The 17,023-nt window shown below is 26.2% G+C and overlaps 1 long non-coding RNA gene and 1 pseudogene across 1 annotated transcript in view; one reads left to right on the top strand and one right to left on the bottom strand.

Annotated features, from left to right (window-relative positions):
* Positions 1-9,850, bottom strand: part of LOC126355112 (uncharacterized) — a 165,988-nt gene extending 156,138 nt beyond the window's left edge. Inside the window, exon 1 of the long non-coding RNA XR_007565444.1 lies at positions 9,599-9,850. This is a non-coding gene — a long non-coding RNA (uncharacterized LOC126355112). The remainder of the gene's footprint in view (positions 1-9,598) is intronic.
* Positions 9,851-14,593: 4,743 nt separating this feature from the next.
* LOC126355101 (NADH-ubiquinone oxidoreductase chain 5-like) lies at positions 14,594-15,846 on the top strand (annotated as a pseudogene).
* The last annotated feature ends 1,177 nt before the right edge of the window (positions 15,847-17,023 follow it).

Genomic DNA, 17,023 nt, shown 5'->3' with positions numbered 1-17,023 from the left:
TTTCGAATCTGCATATAACCTAAAACCTTACGCTCTAATAAAGTTAAAAAGGCAACACTAATTAAAACACAAATAACCAATAAAAGAAAATTCAAAATAAATATAAATAAATCATAAAGTATCAATACTATTTGTAGAAAAAATCTACATAAATGAATTCTAAATTCAACACATTAATCTGTCAAAATAGTAAATAAATTAATATTAATCAATATAACAAAAAATATTTTAACCATATGGTCCTTTCGTACTAATATGGATTAACAATCTTAGGATAGAAACCGACCTGGCTCACGCCGGTCTGAACTCAGATCATGTAAGAATTTAAAGGTCGAACAGACCTAATCATTGGGCTCCTGCACCCAAAATTTTTCTTAATCCAACATCGAGGTCGCAATCTGCTTTGTCGATATGAGCTCTCAAAAAAAATTACGCTGTTATCCCTAAGGTAACTTAATCTTATGATCATAAATTATGGATCAAAATAACAAACATAAATAAATGATATAATAATGAAGAGTTTATCTATTCTTCATGTCACCCCAACAAAACATCATCATTAAATATAGAAAGACAAACAAAAAACTATATAAAAGTAAAATGTCAAGCTCTATAGGGTCTTCTCGTCCTAAAGAAGAATTTAAGCCTTTTGACTCAAAAGTTAAATTCAAAAATTTATTAAGAGACAGTTGATTTCTCGTCAAGCCATTCATTCCAGCCACTAATTAAGAGACTAATGATTATGCTACCTTTGCACGGTCAAAATACCGCGGCTCTTTAAAAATACGCTCAGTGAGCAGGCCAGACCTCAAAATATAAACAAGAGGACATGTTTTTGATAAACAGGCGGAAATCAATTTTGCCTAGTTCCTTAGAATAAGTTCACAAGGTAAAAATTTCATACAAATAAATATACTAATTCTATCATTATTACAAAAATTTTAAAATTAAATTAATAATCTTAATAAAAAACCTAAAATATTTATAAAATCAAAATAAAAAATAATGAACTAAAACGTAATCTTAAAGATAGCTGGTTTAAAGCTTACTATTATATTTCTATAAAATAAATTATAGGTTATTAACTTCAAAGCTTATCCCTTAAAGAATAAATAAGTTAATATTTTTACTTAACAAATTAAATAAAAACAAATAACTTTAAAAAATTAAATTTTTTCTTAAGAAACTAGATATCTTGGGAAACGATTAACATCTCATTTCTATAAATAATTTAATAATAATTATGATACATTAACTATAAATTATTTATAAATCAACCCAAATCGAGACAAGTAAAATAAATACTAAAATTTTGATAAACCCTGATACAAAAGGTACAATAAATAAAATCTACTTAAAAAAATTTAAAATAATATTTCATAAAACACTTACATTACCAATAAACTATAATTTAAAAAATCAATTCTATAAAATATACTAAGACAAAAATACAATAAAATTATTTATATTAAATAATTAAATAAACAAAAAATAAATATAATAAAATAAATAATCAAGATATTCTGATTTGCACAGAAAAATTTTCAGTGTAAATGAAACACTTTACTAATAAGTTATATCTTGAAACTCTTCCTAGATACACTTTCCAGTACATCTACTATGTTACGACTTATCTCATCTAAATTGAAGCTACTTTAAAATAAAATAGAATAATCAATAATGAGAGCGACGGGCGATGTGTACACATCTCAGAGCCAATATCAGTTAAATTAAATAAATTAAATTACTATCAAATCCACCTTCATTAACAGTATTTCACTATCAAATCCGTTATAAACAAAAATCTATTGTAACCCACCTCCTCTTAACTATAAGCTGCACCTTGACCTGAAATATTTTATAATTATAAATCTTGAGAATTATAACTCTAAAAAGATTCTCTGATAACGGAGATATACAAGCAAATAAATTAAGTAGAGTAAATCGTGTATTATCAATCATGGGGTAGGTTCCTCTGAATGGAATGAGATACCGCCAAATTCTTTGGGTTTAAAGACCTTAACTAATAGTACCCTGGTAAATATAATTAACATTTAAAATAATAGGGTATCTAATCCTAGTTTATTATTTAAATTTCACAGATTCATAAAAAGGGCCACAAATAAATTTTAACATTTCACCTTACAAATTTATATTTCAACCCTAATAATATAAACAACTGTTTTAACCAATAATATTCACTTGTATCAATCGTATAACCGCGGCTGCTGGCACGAATTATGCCGATACTAAATCAATTGCTAAATCCAAAATCACTTGATAATTAAATCAAATTACTGCAAAATGCACATGTAGTCTAACAAAACTTACATATAATACAAAGAAAAAGTGAATAAACAAGCAAGAATAAAACTTTTAAAAATAAAAAATAAGAAAATTTTAAATCTATTAATTCAGGAAAAAATAAAAGATTCAAATATTTAAAGAAAAAAAAAGAAAAAAACCACAAACATTAACAAAAAAAAAAGAAACGCCCCTATGTATGACCACAACAACTTCTCTATTATATATAATTAAAGATTAATATGGAACATGTATAGCAATAAATGTATTATATTCTTTCTTATTTAATTTAATATAAGGGAATAATCCTATGAAATTGTTAAATAATATTATAATAAAAATTGAGATGAAAATGAATGTTGTTCCATTAAATGATTTTGGTCCAAGAAGTGTTTTAAATTCATTATGTAAGGTTAAATTTAGTTTATTTCAGATAATGTTAATTCGTGATGGTGTAAGTCAAAATAGTGATTGGATTAATAATAGTCCTAGAAATGTTCTAGTTCAATTTAATGATAAATTAAAGATGTTAGTTGATGGGTCAAATGTTGAGAATAGATTTGTTATCATTTTCAATTTAAGTTTTTTATTTCAATTGTTCCTTTTTCTGCTCTTTTAATAAGGTTAGGTTTAAATGAGAAGAAGTTTATTTGATTAAACAAGATTAATGTAGCTGAAAATATAATGAATAGTGAGAATCATATAAGAGGGGATATTTGAGGGATTTGGATATAATTTCCCCATCAGAAGTAGTCGTTAATTTACTATTATTTGGTTTAGGAGACCATTACTTACTTTCAGTCATCTGATGAATTTCAAGGTGTACTAATTTTTTTTAGTTACTTTAGATTGACACTCTAATGTTATTTATTTTAACTAACTCCTTAAATTATGTTAGATAATCACTTAATAAATAAATTTACTGAAGTTCTTTCAATTACAATTGGTATAAATCTGTGGTTTGCTCCACAGATTTCTGAGCATTGTCCACAGAATAATCCAGGTCGATTTATTGTGAATGTTCCTTGATTTAACCGACCTGGCGTTGCATCAATTTTAACCCCTAATGCAGGAACTGCTCATGAGTGTAGAACATCTGATGCTCTTGTTAATACTCGTACTTCTGTATTTATTGGTAGGATTGTTCGGTTATCTACATCTAGTAGTCGGAATCCATCATTTTCTAGGTCTTGTTCTGGTGTTATATAAGTGTCAAATTCTACGTCTATGAAGTCTGAATATTCATATCTTCAATATCATTGTCGTCCAATGGTTTTAATTGTAATTATTGCATCTACTGAATCATCAAGTAAATATAATAGTCGTAATGATGGAAGGGCAATAAAAATTAATGTAATTGCTGGTAAAGCTGTTCAGATTGTTTCAATTAAATGTCCATGAAGTATATTACGGTTAGTATTGGCAATAAATAATATATAACTTAGGGCATAACCTACAATTACTGTAATTAATAATAATACGACCATAGTATGATCATGAAAGAATGATAATTGCTCCATTAATGGTGAAGCTCCATCTTGAAGAGATAAATTTGATCATGTTGCCATTAATAAATATTTTCTAATAAAAGGTCAAACCTTTATTTGTAGAGCTTCAATCTACTGCACTAATCTGCCATATTAGAATCTAGAGATTAATGGTAATTCTGAGTAACTATGTTCTGCAGGAGGGTTATTTTGTAGTCATTCTGTTGATCTTCTTATGTTAGCTCTAAATATAATTGCTCGGTTTGTAATCATTCTTTCTCATATAATTACAATGAATATAATGATTCCTACAATAGAAATTGTAGACCCAATTCTTGATACTACGTTTCATGATGTATATGCGTCTGGGTAGTCAGAGTATCGTCGAGGTATTCCTGCTAATCCTAGGAAGTGTTGAGGAAAGAATGTTAAATTTACTCCAATGAATATAATTGTAAATTGGATTTTTAATCATGTATTAATTATAGTTAATCCTGTAAATAGTGGATATCATTGAATGACACCTCCTATAATTGCAAATACTGCTCCTATAGATAATACATAATGAAAGTGGGCTACTACATAATATGTATCATGTAATACAATATCAAGTGATGAATTTGCTAATACTAATCCTGTTAATCCACCAATTGTAAATAGGAAAATAAATCCTAGAGCTCATAATAATGGTGGATTGAACTTGAATTTAGTTCCATATAATGTAGCTAATCATCTAAATACCTTAATTCCTGTAGGTACAGCAATAATTATTGTTGCTGATGTAAAATATGCTCGTGTGTCAACATCCATTCCTACTGTAAATATATGATGTGCTCATACAATAAATCCTATTAGTCCAATTGATAGTATAGCATAAATTATACCTAATGTTCCAAATGATTCAATTTTTCCTCTTTCTTGACATACAATATGTGAAATAATTCCGAACCCCGGTAGAATTAAAATATAAACTTCAGGGTGTCCAAAGAATCAAAATAGATGTTGATATAGAATTGGGTCACCCCCTCCTGCAGGGTCAAAGAATGATGTATTTAAATTTCGATCTGTTAATAATATAGTAATAGCTCCTGCTAAAACTGGAAGTGAAAGAAGGAGAAGTAATGCTGTAATAGCTACAGATCATACAAATAAAGGTGTTTGATCTAAAGTTATACTTTCTGATCGTATATTAATTGCTGTTGTAATGAAATTCACTGCACCAAGAATAGATGATACACCTGCTAAGTGTAGTGAAAAAATAGCTAGATCTACAGATGCACCCCCGTGTGCAATAGCTCCTGCTAGAGGAGGGTAAACTGTTCATCCTGTACCAGCACCATTATCTACTATAGAAGATGTAAGAAGAAGGGTTAGTGAAGGTGGTAGTAATCAAAAACTTATATTATTTATTCGTGGAAATGCTATATCTGGTGCACCAATTATTAGTGGAACAAGTCAATTACCAAATCCACCAATTATAATAGGTATTACTATAAAGAAAATTATTACGAATGCGTGAGCTGTAATAATAACATTATAAATCTGGTCATCCCCAATTAGAGATCCGGGTTGGCCAAGTTCAGCACGAATAAGTATTCTTATTGATGTTCCTACTATTCTTGCTCATGCTCCAAATATGAAGTATAAAGTACCAATGTCCTTATGGTTTGTTGAGAATAATCATTTTTGCGGTAAGATGGCTGAATTTTAGGTGGTAGACTGTAAATCTACTTATGAGATGTTTTCTCTCTTATCATATTTAGGTCTTATATTCAATTATGATTCTAGACTGCAATTCTAGAGGTGTAAAATTTTACTAAGGCCTAAAAGATTATTCTTTTAATTATAACTTTGAAGGTTATTAGTTTGATTAACTTAAGTCCTTAGTATAATGAAATTAAGGTTGATGTTGAAATCAATCCTATTGTTGAAATTATTACTGTTATAGGAAGAATGATTCTTGATTTTTGGGACTTTATCTTTATAGATCACGAATTTTCTGTGTATGATATAATTAGAGCTGAGAATCTAATACGTATATAGTAGTAGAGTGTAATTGTAGTTAATACAACTATATTAGTTATAATAGTTGTTATATTGTTTTCTATTAATGATTGTATTACAATTCATTTTGGTAAGAATCCAAGGAATGGTGGTAGTCCACCTAAAGATAATAAAGATAAGAATATTATGAATTTAATTTCGGTTTTTATATTTCTGGCTGAATAAATTTGATTTATGAAAAATAAATCTATTTGCTTAAATAATAAAACTATAATTAATCTTAATAGTGAGTAAATAATGAAGTATAGTTCTCAGATGTTTTCTCTGACTGTTAATGATCTAATTATTCAACCTAGATGTCTGATTGATGAATATGCTAAAAGTTGTCGTAAGGATGTTTGATTTAAACCTCCTATTGCCCCAATAATAATTCTTAAGATAATAATTGTTCAAATAAAAGTTCTTAATTGAATACAATAAGATAAGACCATTATTGGGGCGATTTTTTGTCATGTTATTAATGTTAAACAATTATTTCATCTTGATGCTCCTATAACTTCTGGAAATCAGAAATGGAAAGGTGCAGCTCCAATCTTTAATAATAGTCTAGATCTAATTATTATTGATGGGATAAATTCTGTTTCCCATCCCATGGGATATTTTATTTGAATCAGCAAAATTGAAAATAATAATATTGTCGATGCTATTGCTTGGACAATAAAATATTTAATTGATGATTCATTTATTATTATATTTTTATTTCTTGTTAGGAGCGGAATAAATGAAAGTAAGTTGATCTCAAGTCCTATTCAAACCCCAAATCAGGAATTTGATGAAATGGACAGGATCGTTCCTATCATTAATGTTGATAGGGAGAGAAGTTTTGTAGAGTTGTTGGTCATTAAAAAGGAGAGGATTGATACCTCTATAAATGGGGTATGAACCCATTAGCTTGTTTAGCTTACCTTTTTACATTAAGGTGTATGATGCACGTTAGTTTTTGATACTAAAGGAGGTAGTTTAATTCTATCTTATGTAATTTTAATGAAGGTAATTTTATTTACTTTATTTACCCTATCAAGGTAACCCTTTAATCAGGCACTTCATTTATTTAATATATAAATCGAAAGTTTTTTTTTAAATTCTTTTATGTATTATTTTGTTTAATTAGGATTAATTTATCCTGCTCATTTTATTTTTTTATATAAATATATATATATAAATAATTTATATTAATATATTACATTTAATTGAAATTAAAGTATTATAAGTTCATCTTACCATTATCAATTGATTATTTTAATGCAATTATTTACCTAGGATTATAGCTACTTTTGTTTTTAGCTTAAAATAGGTTATTATAATATAATATATATAATAATATATAATTTAATATTTAATATTATTATAATTGGATATAATAAATAAAATTATTACTTTAAATATAAAATATTATAATTAATATAAATAATTATATTAATTATAATAATATAATTATGTAAAGTATCTACAATTAGATTATTTAACTAATATATATGAAAGTTAACTTAATATAAAAAAAAGAATTCATATTAATAACATATTATGTTAAATTACATAATTGTATAAAATATATTTATTATATTATTTAATCTTTCTTTATTTATTAGTGAAAAGAAAGATTAAATAAGAAAGAATATAATACATTTATTGCTATACATGTTCCATATTAATCTTTAATTATATATAATATAGAAGTTGTTGTGGTCATACATAGGGGCGTTTCTTTTTTTTTTGTTAATGTTTGTGGTTTTTTTCTTTTTTTTCTTTAAATATTTGAATCTTTTATTTTTTCCTGAATTAATAGATTTAAAATTTTCTTATTTTTTATTTTTAAAAGTTTTATTCTTGCTTGTTTATTCACTTTTTCTTTGTATTATATGTAAGTTTTGTTAGACTAAATGTTCTTTTTGCAGTAATTTGATTTAATTATCAAGTGATTTTGGATTTAGCAATTGATTTAGTATCGGCATAATTCGTGCCAGCAGCCGCGGTTATACGATTGATACAAGTGAATATTATTGGTTAAAACAGTTTTTTATATTATTAGGGTTGAAATATAAATTTGTAAGGTGAAATGTTAAAATTTATTTGTGGCCCTTTTTATGAATCTGTGAAATTTAAATAATAAACTAGGATTAGATACCCTATTATTTTAAATGTTAATTATATTTACCAGGGTACTATTAGTTAAGGTCTTTAAACCCAAAGAATTTGGCGGTATCTCATTCCATTCAGAGGAACCTACCCCATGATTGATAATACACGATTTACTCTACTTAATTTATTTGTTTGTATATCTCCGTTATCAGAGAATCTTTTTAGAGTTATAATTCTCAAGATTTATAATTATAAAATATTTCAGGTCAAGGTGCAGCTTATAGTTAAGAGGAGGTGGGTTACAATAGATTTTTGTTTATAACGGATTTGATAGTGAAATTCTGTTAATGAAGGTGGATTTGATAGTAATTTAATTTATTTAATTTAACTGATATTGGCTCTGAGATGTGTACACATCACCCGTCGCTCTCATTATTGATTATTCTATTTTATTTTAAAGTAGCTTCAATTTAGATGAGATAAGTCGTAACATAGTAGATGTACTGGAAAGTGTATCTAGGAAGAGTTTCAAGATATAACTTATTAGTAAAGTGTTTCATTTACACTGAAAATTTTTCTGTGCAAATCAGGATATCTTGATTATTTATTTTATTATATTTATTTTTTGTTTATTTAATTATTTAATATAAATAATTTTATTGTATTTTTGTCTTAGTATATTTTATAGAATTGATTTTTTAAATTATAGTTAATTGGTAATGTAAGTGTTTTATGAAATATTATTTTAAATTTTTTTAAGTAGATTTTATTTATTGTACCTTTTGTATCAGGGTTTATCAAAATTTTAGTATTTATTTTACTTGTCTCGATTTGGGTTGATTTATAAATAATTTATAGTTAATGTATCATAATTATTATTAAATTATTTATAGAAATGAGATGTTAATCGTTTCCCAAGATATCTAGTTTCTTAAGAAAAAATTTAATTTTTTAAAGTTATTTGTTTTTATTTAATTTTTTAAGTAAAAATATTAACTTATTTATTCTTTAAGGGATAAGCTTTGAAGTTAATAACCTATAATTTATTTTATAGAAATATAATAGTAAGCTTTAAACCAGCTATCTTTAAGATTACGTTTTAGTTCATTATTTTTTATTTTGATTTTATAAATATTTTAGGTTTTTTATTAAGATTATTAATTTAATTTTAAAATTTTTGTAATAATGATAGAATTAGTATATTTATTTGTATGAAATTTTTACCTTGTGAACTTATTATAAGGAACTAGGCAAAATTGATTTCCGCCTGTTTATCAAAAACATGTCCTCTTGTTTATATTTTGAGGTCTGGCCTGCTCACTGAGCGTATTTTTAAAGAGCCGCGGTATTTTGACCGTGCAAAGGTAGCATAATCATTAGTCTCTTAATTAGTGGCTGGAATGAATGGCTTGACGAGAAATCAACTGTCTCTTAATAAATTTTTGAATTTAACTTTTGAGTCAAAAGGCTTAAATTCTTCTTTAGGACGAGAAGACCCTATAGAGCTTGACATTTTACTTTTATATAGTTTTTGTTTGTCTTTCTATATTTAATGATGATGTTTTGTTGGGGTGACATGAAGAATAGATAAACTCTTCATTATTATATCATTTATTTATGTTTGTTACTTTGATCCATAATTTATGATCATAAGATTAATTTACCTTAGGGATAACAGCGTAATTGTTTTTGAGAGCTCATATCGACAAAGCAGATTGCGACCTCGATGTTGGATTAAGAAAAATTTTGGGTGCAGGAGCCCAATGATTAGGTCTGTTCGACCTTTAAATTCTTACATGATCTGAGTTCAGACCGGCGTGAGCCAGGTCGGTTTCTATCCTAAGATTGTTAATCCATATTAGTACGAAAGGACCATATGGTTAAAATATTTTTTGTTATATTGATTAATATTAATTTATTTACTATTTTGACAGATTAATGTGTTGAATTTAGAATTCATTTATGTAGATTTTTTCTACAAATAGTATTGATACTTTATGATTTATTTATATTTATTTTGAATTTTCTTTTATTGGTTATTTGTGTTTTCATTAGTGTTGCCTTTTTAACTTTATTAGAGCGTAAGGTTTTAGGTTATATTCAGATTCGAAAGGGTCCGAATAAGGTAGGTTTTGTTGGAATTCCTCAGCCATTTAGAGATGCTATTAAGTTAATTTGTAAGGAGCAGCCAATTCCTATTATATCTAATTACCTACTTTATTATTTTTCCCCTGTTTTTAATTTAATGATTTCTTTAGCCGTTTGAGTAATTTTTCCTTATTTAACTTATATGTGCTCTTTTTCTTATGGATTTTTATTTTTTTTATGTTGTACTAGATTAGGTGTTTATACTGTTATAATTGCTGGTTGATCTTCTAATTCAAATTATTCATTATTAGGTTCTCTTCGTTCTGTTGCTCAAACAATTTCTTATGAAGTTAGTTTAGCTTTAATTTTATTGTCTTTAATTATTTTAATTGGTAGTTTTAATATGTTTGATTTTATAAACTATCAGCTTTATTGTTGATTTATTATTATTTCTTTTCCTTTAGCTTTAGCTTGTTTTGCTTCTTGCTTAGCTGAAACTAATCGTACTCCTTTTGATTTTGCTGAAGGGGAATCTGAGTTAGTTTCAGGATTTAATATTGAGTATGGTGCGGGTGGTTTTACTTTAATTTTTTTAGCTGAATATACTAGAATTGTCTTCATAAGAATGTTATTGGCTTTAATTTTTTTGGGCGGTGATTTTTATTCTTTTATATTTTTTATTAAGCTTGCTATTATATCTTTTGGTTTTATTTGGGTTCGTGGAACATTACCACGGTTCCGTTATGATAAATTAATGTACTTAGCTTGAAAAAGTTTTTTACCTTTATCTTTGAATTTTTTTATTTTCTTTGTTGGTTTAAAGATTTTATTTATCTCATTTGTTTAGTGAAATTTTTTGAGAAAAGTTAATAGAAGAGTTAAACTTCTAATTTTATGTTTTCAAAACATATGCTTTTCCTAAGCTAATTAACTTTATTCCTTAATTAATTTATCGCATGCGTTTGCGACATGGACATTAATTAAGAAATATGTGAAGTAAATAATTGTTAAGATTTGACCTGTTATAATATAAGGTTCTTCAACAGGTCGTTTACCAATTCACGTTAGTAAGCATACAACAACTACTATAATTCAGAATAAAATTTGATTAATAGGGTAAAATTGAATGCCTCGGAATGGTGTTTTATTATAAAATGGTAAAATTATTAAGATTCTAATTGATAAAAATAATGCAATAACACCTCCTAACTTATTAGGGATAGATCGTAGAATTGCATATGCAAATAGGAAATATCATTCTGGTTGAATGTGAACTGGTGTTACTAATGGGTTGGCAGGTACAAAGTTATCTGGATCTCCTAATAGGTAAGGATTAATTAAACATAGTATAATTAATAATGATGTTATTATTACAAATGTAATAGAATCCTTAAAGGTAAAGTATGGATGGAATGGAATTTTTTCAATATCTCCATTTAGTCCAAGAGGATTATTAGATCCTGTTTGGTGAAGAAAAAATAAATGAATTGCTGCTATAGCAGCAATAATAAATGGTAATACAAAATGGAATGTGAAGAATCGATTTAATGTTGCATTATCAACAGCGAATCCTCCTCATACTCATTGGACTAAATCTGTTCCTGAGTATGGGATTGCTGATAATAAATTAGTAATTACTGTTGCACCTCAAAAAGATATTTGGCCTCAGGGTAAGACATATCCTATAAATGCAGTTGCTATAACTAAAAATAAAATCACTGTACCAATTATTCAGGTATGTATATATATATATATAAGATCCATAGTAAATTCCCCGTCCTACATGTAAGTAAATACAAATAAAAAATATAGATGCTCCATTTGCGTGTAAGTTTCGGATAATTCAACCATTATTTACGTCTCGGCAGATGTGTACTACACTACTGAATGCTATTTCAATATTTGATGTATAATGTATAGCTAAAAATAGTCCAGTTACGATTTGAATTACCAAACATAACCCTAATAGGGATCCAAAATTTCATCAAAATGAAATATTTGTTGGGGCAGGTAAGTCAATTAAAGAGTTATTAATAATTTTAATTAAAGGATGTCTTAATCGTAAGGGTTTATTCATTAGTAATTATCTTATTTTACGAATAGGTCCCTGATTAATATTGGTGACTTTAACAACTGCTAGTAGTGCTAAAAATAAATAAATTATTATTATTATTGTAATAATGAATGTTGGTCTATTATATAATTTTTCTAAAGATATTGTTATTTCTTGATAATTTATTGAATTATCAATATTTATAGTTTCGGTGTTTTTGAAAAAGTCTATAAATATAGATATATCTAGAATAATTAATATTAATATGATAAATACTCACATTATTAATGTAATAATTATAGTGATTGATTTAGGCTGAAATATTTCGTTTGATGCAATTCTTGTAATGTAAATAAATAATACTAGTATACCACCAAGAAATGTTAAAAATAAAATATATGATAATCAATATCTTTCTATTATTGTTCCTGTTATTAATCCAACTAGGAAGGTTTGAAGGATAATAAAAAGCATTATTGATATTGGGTGTCTTAATTTAATAAAATTAATATTTATTACATTTGATAATGATATAATTATTATTTTGATCATTTCAGGGGTTAGTTTATTTAAAATACCGGTTTTGGGGACCGATGATGGAAGCTTTTCCACCTCTGAAGTTTTAAAAGTGGGGGCTGGACTTATTTCCGGTTTACAAGACCGGCGTTTTTTTTAAACTGTTAAAACTAATGTTTATATTCTCTATTTTTACTTCTTTATTGATTTATTTTGCTGGTGTTTATGTTTTTTCTTCTAAACGTAAACATTTATTAATGTTTCTTTTGAGATTAGAATATATTGTTCTTTCTTTATTTATGTTAGTTATTGTTTTTCTTATTGAGTTTGATTATGATTATTTTTTTCCTGTTATTTTTTTAGTTTTTTCTGTTTGTGAGGGTGCTTTAGGTCTTTCTACTTTAGTTTCAATAATTCGTTCTCATGGTAATGATTTTTTTAATTCTTTTGGTTTATCTTTATGTTAAAGTATTTATTTATAACTATTTTTTTGATCCCTCTTTGTTTATTAATAATTGTTGATGGTTGGTTCATTCTTTAATGTTTCTGTCGGGTTTTGTTTTTATAATTTGTGTTTATTCATATGCTGATTTGAATATAATTAGATATTATTTTGGTATTGATTATTTTTCTTTTAGTTTAATTTTACTTAGTTTTTGGATTTGTTCTTTAATAATCACTGCTAGAGGTTCAGTTTATTTAAGTTCATATCATTCTAATTTTTTTGTTTTTATGGTTTTGATTTTAATAATTATGCTTTATTGTTCATTTGCTAGATTAAGTCTTCTTTCTTTTTATATTTTTTTTGAGGCTAGATTAGTTCCTACTTTACTTTTAATTTTGGGTTGGGGTTATCAACCTGAGCGTTTGCAGGCTGGTGTTTATTTAATTTTTTATACTTTGGTTGCTAGTTTACCTTTATTATTAGTTTTATTTAAGGTTTATGATTTTTCTGTTACTTTATATTTTCCTTTCTTGGTTGATTTTGGTTCTTATTATTTTATGTATTTATAATTTTGGCTTTTTTAGTTAAGATACCTATGTTTTTGGTTCATTTATGACTTCCTAAGGCTCATGTAGAGGCCCCTATTTCAGGTAGAATAATTCTTGCTGGTGTTTTATTAAAGTTAGGTGGTTATGGTATTTTTCGTGTTATAAAGGTTATTTCTTATTTGGGTTTAAAGTTTAATTATTTTTGATTGTCTTTAGGTTTATCTGGGGGTGTTATTGTAAGATTTATTTGTTTTCGTCAGGTTGATTTAAAGTCTTTAATTGCATATTCTTCTGTTGCTCATATAAGAATGGTTATTGGTGGATTGATGACTATGAATTGATGAGGTTGTGTAGGTTCTCTTTCTCTAATGGTTGGTCATGGTTTATGTTCTTCTGGTTTATTTTGTTTATCTAATATTATTTATGAACGTTTAGGTAGACGAAGATAATTAATTAACAAGGGTATAATTAATTTGATGCCAAGAATGGCTTTATGATGATTTCTTTTAAGATCATCAAATATGGCTGCTCCTCCTTCTTTAAATTTGGTAGGTGAAATTAGATTATTAAATAGAATTATATCTTGATCTTCTTTTAGATTCTTTGCTTTGATTTTTTTATCTTTTTTTAGAGCTGTTTATACTTTGTATATATATTCTTATTCTCAGCATGGGAATTATTATTCTGGTGTTTATACTTGTTGTCTTGGTTATTTTCGTGAATATCATCTTTTACTTTTACATTGATTGCCTTTAAATATTCTCTGTTTAAAGGGTGAATATTTCTTTGTTTAGTTTGCTTAAGTATTTTAATTAAAAATATTGTTTTGTGGAATCAATGATATGAAGTTTTTCATCTTAGGCCGTGAATTTATTTTCTATTTGTTCTTTGAGTTTTTTTTCTTTGTTTATTTCGAGAACTATATTTTTATTTTAGGTATTTATTATTTAATAATTGATTATAGAGTTTTTGTTGAGTGAGAGCTTTTCAATTTAAATGGTTCTATAGTTGTTATAACTTTAATTTTGGATTGAATATCTCTTATTTTTATATCTTTTGTTATATATATTTCTTCTTTGGTTATTTATTATAGAGAGGATTATATATCTGGTGAAAAGAATATAAATCGTTTTATTATTATTGTTTTAATATTTATTCTTTCTATAGGTTTTTTAATTATTAGTCCTAATTTAATTAGAATTTTATTAGGTTGAGATGGTTTAGGTTTAGTTTCTTATTGTTTAGTTATTTATTATCAAAATGTAAAATCTTATAGTGCTGGTATATTAACTGCACTTTCTAATCGTATTGGTGATGTTGCTATTTTAATTTCTATTGCATGAATGTTAAATTTTGGTGGTTGAAATTATATTTATTATTATGATTTTATTTCTAATTCTTTTGAAATAAAGCTCATTACTATATTAATTGTTTTAGCAGCTATAACTAAGAGAGCTCAGATTCCTTTCTCTTCATGACTTCCTGCTGCTATAGCAGCTCCTACTCCTGTTTCTGCTTTAGTTCATTCTTCTACTCTTGTTACTGCTGGTGTTTATTTATTAATTCGTTTTAGACCAATATTGGATACTTATAATTGTGGTTGATTTTTACTTTTAATTGGTTGTATAACTATATTTATGGCTGGATTGGGCGCTAATTTTGAGTTTGATTTAAAGAAGATTATTGCTCTTTCTACTTTAAGACAACTTGGTTTAATAACAAGAATTTTGGCTATAGGTTATTCAAAGCTTGCATTTTTTCATTTATTGGCTCATGCTTTATTTAAGGCATTATTATTTATATGTGCAGGTTCAATAATTCATAATTTGAAGGATTCTCAGGATATTCGTTTTATAGGATCAATTGTTAATTTCATACCTTTAACTTCAGTTTGTTTTAATGTTTCTAGTTTATCTTTGTGTGGAATACCTTTTTTAGCGGGATTTTATTCAAAGGATTTAATTCTTGAGATGGTTTGTTTAAGATGAATTAATTGTTTAATTTTTTTTCTTTATTTTTTTTCTACTGGTTTAACTGCTTCTTATTCTTTTCGTTTGTTTTATTATTCAATATCTGGTGATAATAATTTTTATTCTAGATTTTCTTTTGATGATAAGGGTTATTATATTTCATTTGGAATAATTGGTCTATTGTTTGTTGCTGTTTTTGGTGGTAGTCTTTTATCTTGATTAATTTTTCCTATTCCTCATGTGATTGCTTTACCTTATTATTTAAAGTTTTTAACTATTACAGTTGTTATTTTAGGTGCTTATTTAGGTTATCTTATTTCTAATTTTGATTTTTCTCATAATTTATTTTCTTTAAGTATACTTTCTTTTGTTAGATTTGCTGGTTCTATATGATTTATACCTTTTCTTTCAACTAAGTTTATTAGATATATTCCTTTAAAAATAGGTTATTATTCATCTAAGTCATTTGATTATGGTTGAGACGAATTACTTGGTGGTCAAGGTTTATATAGATTATTTATTTATTTAATTGGTTATATTCAAGGTTGATATGATTCTAATTTCAAGATTTATCTTTTAACTTTTATTTTTTGAATATTTATTTTGGTAATATTGTTTTTCGTTTACTTAAATAGCTTATAATTAGAGCGTGACACTGAAGATGTTAAGGAAGTATTTTTACTTTTAAGTATTTATAAATATAGATATATTATTTTTACAGTGAAAATGTAATGTTTTATTTAAACTATATAAATTTTAGAAATGTTAACGGAGTTTAACCGCTAATATAAAAAGTTAGCAGCTTTCATATTGGCTTTACATTTCCTTAATTGGAACTATTATAGTTCAATTATATTATTAACAGTAATACGCCTCTGTTTGGCTTCAATTAATAAGAATAAGGGTAGTACATACCAATCTTCCAGGTCGAAACTGACTGCAATATTTCGCTTCTTATTCTATTTAAGGTTGATTGATAATATCAATACTTTTTGAATGCAACCCAAATGTTATATTTAACTACAACCCTTTATTCTGCTCATTGTAATGCTCCTTGGTTTCATTCATGGTATAGTCCTCCTAATAGAACTAGAATAAAAAATATTGTTGATACTGTTCAGATTATAATGTCTGAAGTTTTAAAAATAATTACAATTGGTAGAATTAGTGCAATTTCTACATCAAAAATTAAAAAGATTACTGCGATTAGGAAGAATCGTATTGAGAATGGTATTCGTGCTGATCTTTTTGGATCAAACCCACATTCAAATGGTGATCTTTTTTCTCGATCATTAATTAATTATTTTGATAGTGTTGTTGCCAGGATTATAACAATTATTGGAATAATAAATCTAATGAAAACTCTTGTTGATAGAATTAGAATTGTTTTTCTTGATTTATGTCAAGCTTTCTGATTGGAAGTCAAATGTACTATTTATACTAGAAAAACAATTATCTACCTCATCAAT

Source organism: Schistocerca gregaria, chromosome 3 (genome assembly GCF_023897955.1).
Source record: "Schistocerca gregaria isolate iqSchGreg1 chromosome 3, iqSchGreg1.2, whole genome shotgun sequence".
Lineage (NCBI taxonomy): Eukaryota > Metazoa > Arthropoda > Insecta > Orthoptera > Acrididae > Schistocerca > Schistocerca gregaria.
The sequence above is the reverse complement of the archived record's forward strand: the minus strand, read 5'-3'. Positions and strand labels throughout refer to the sequence as shown.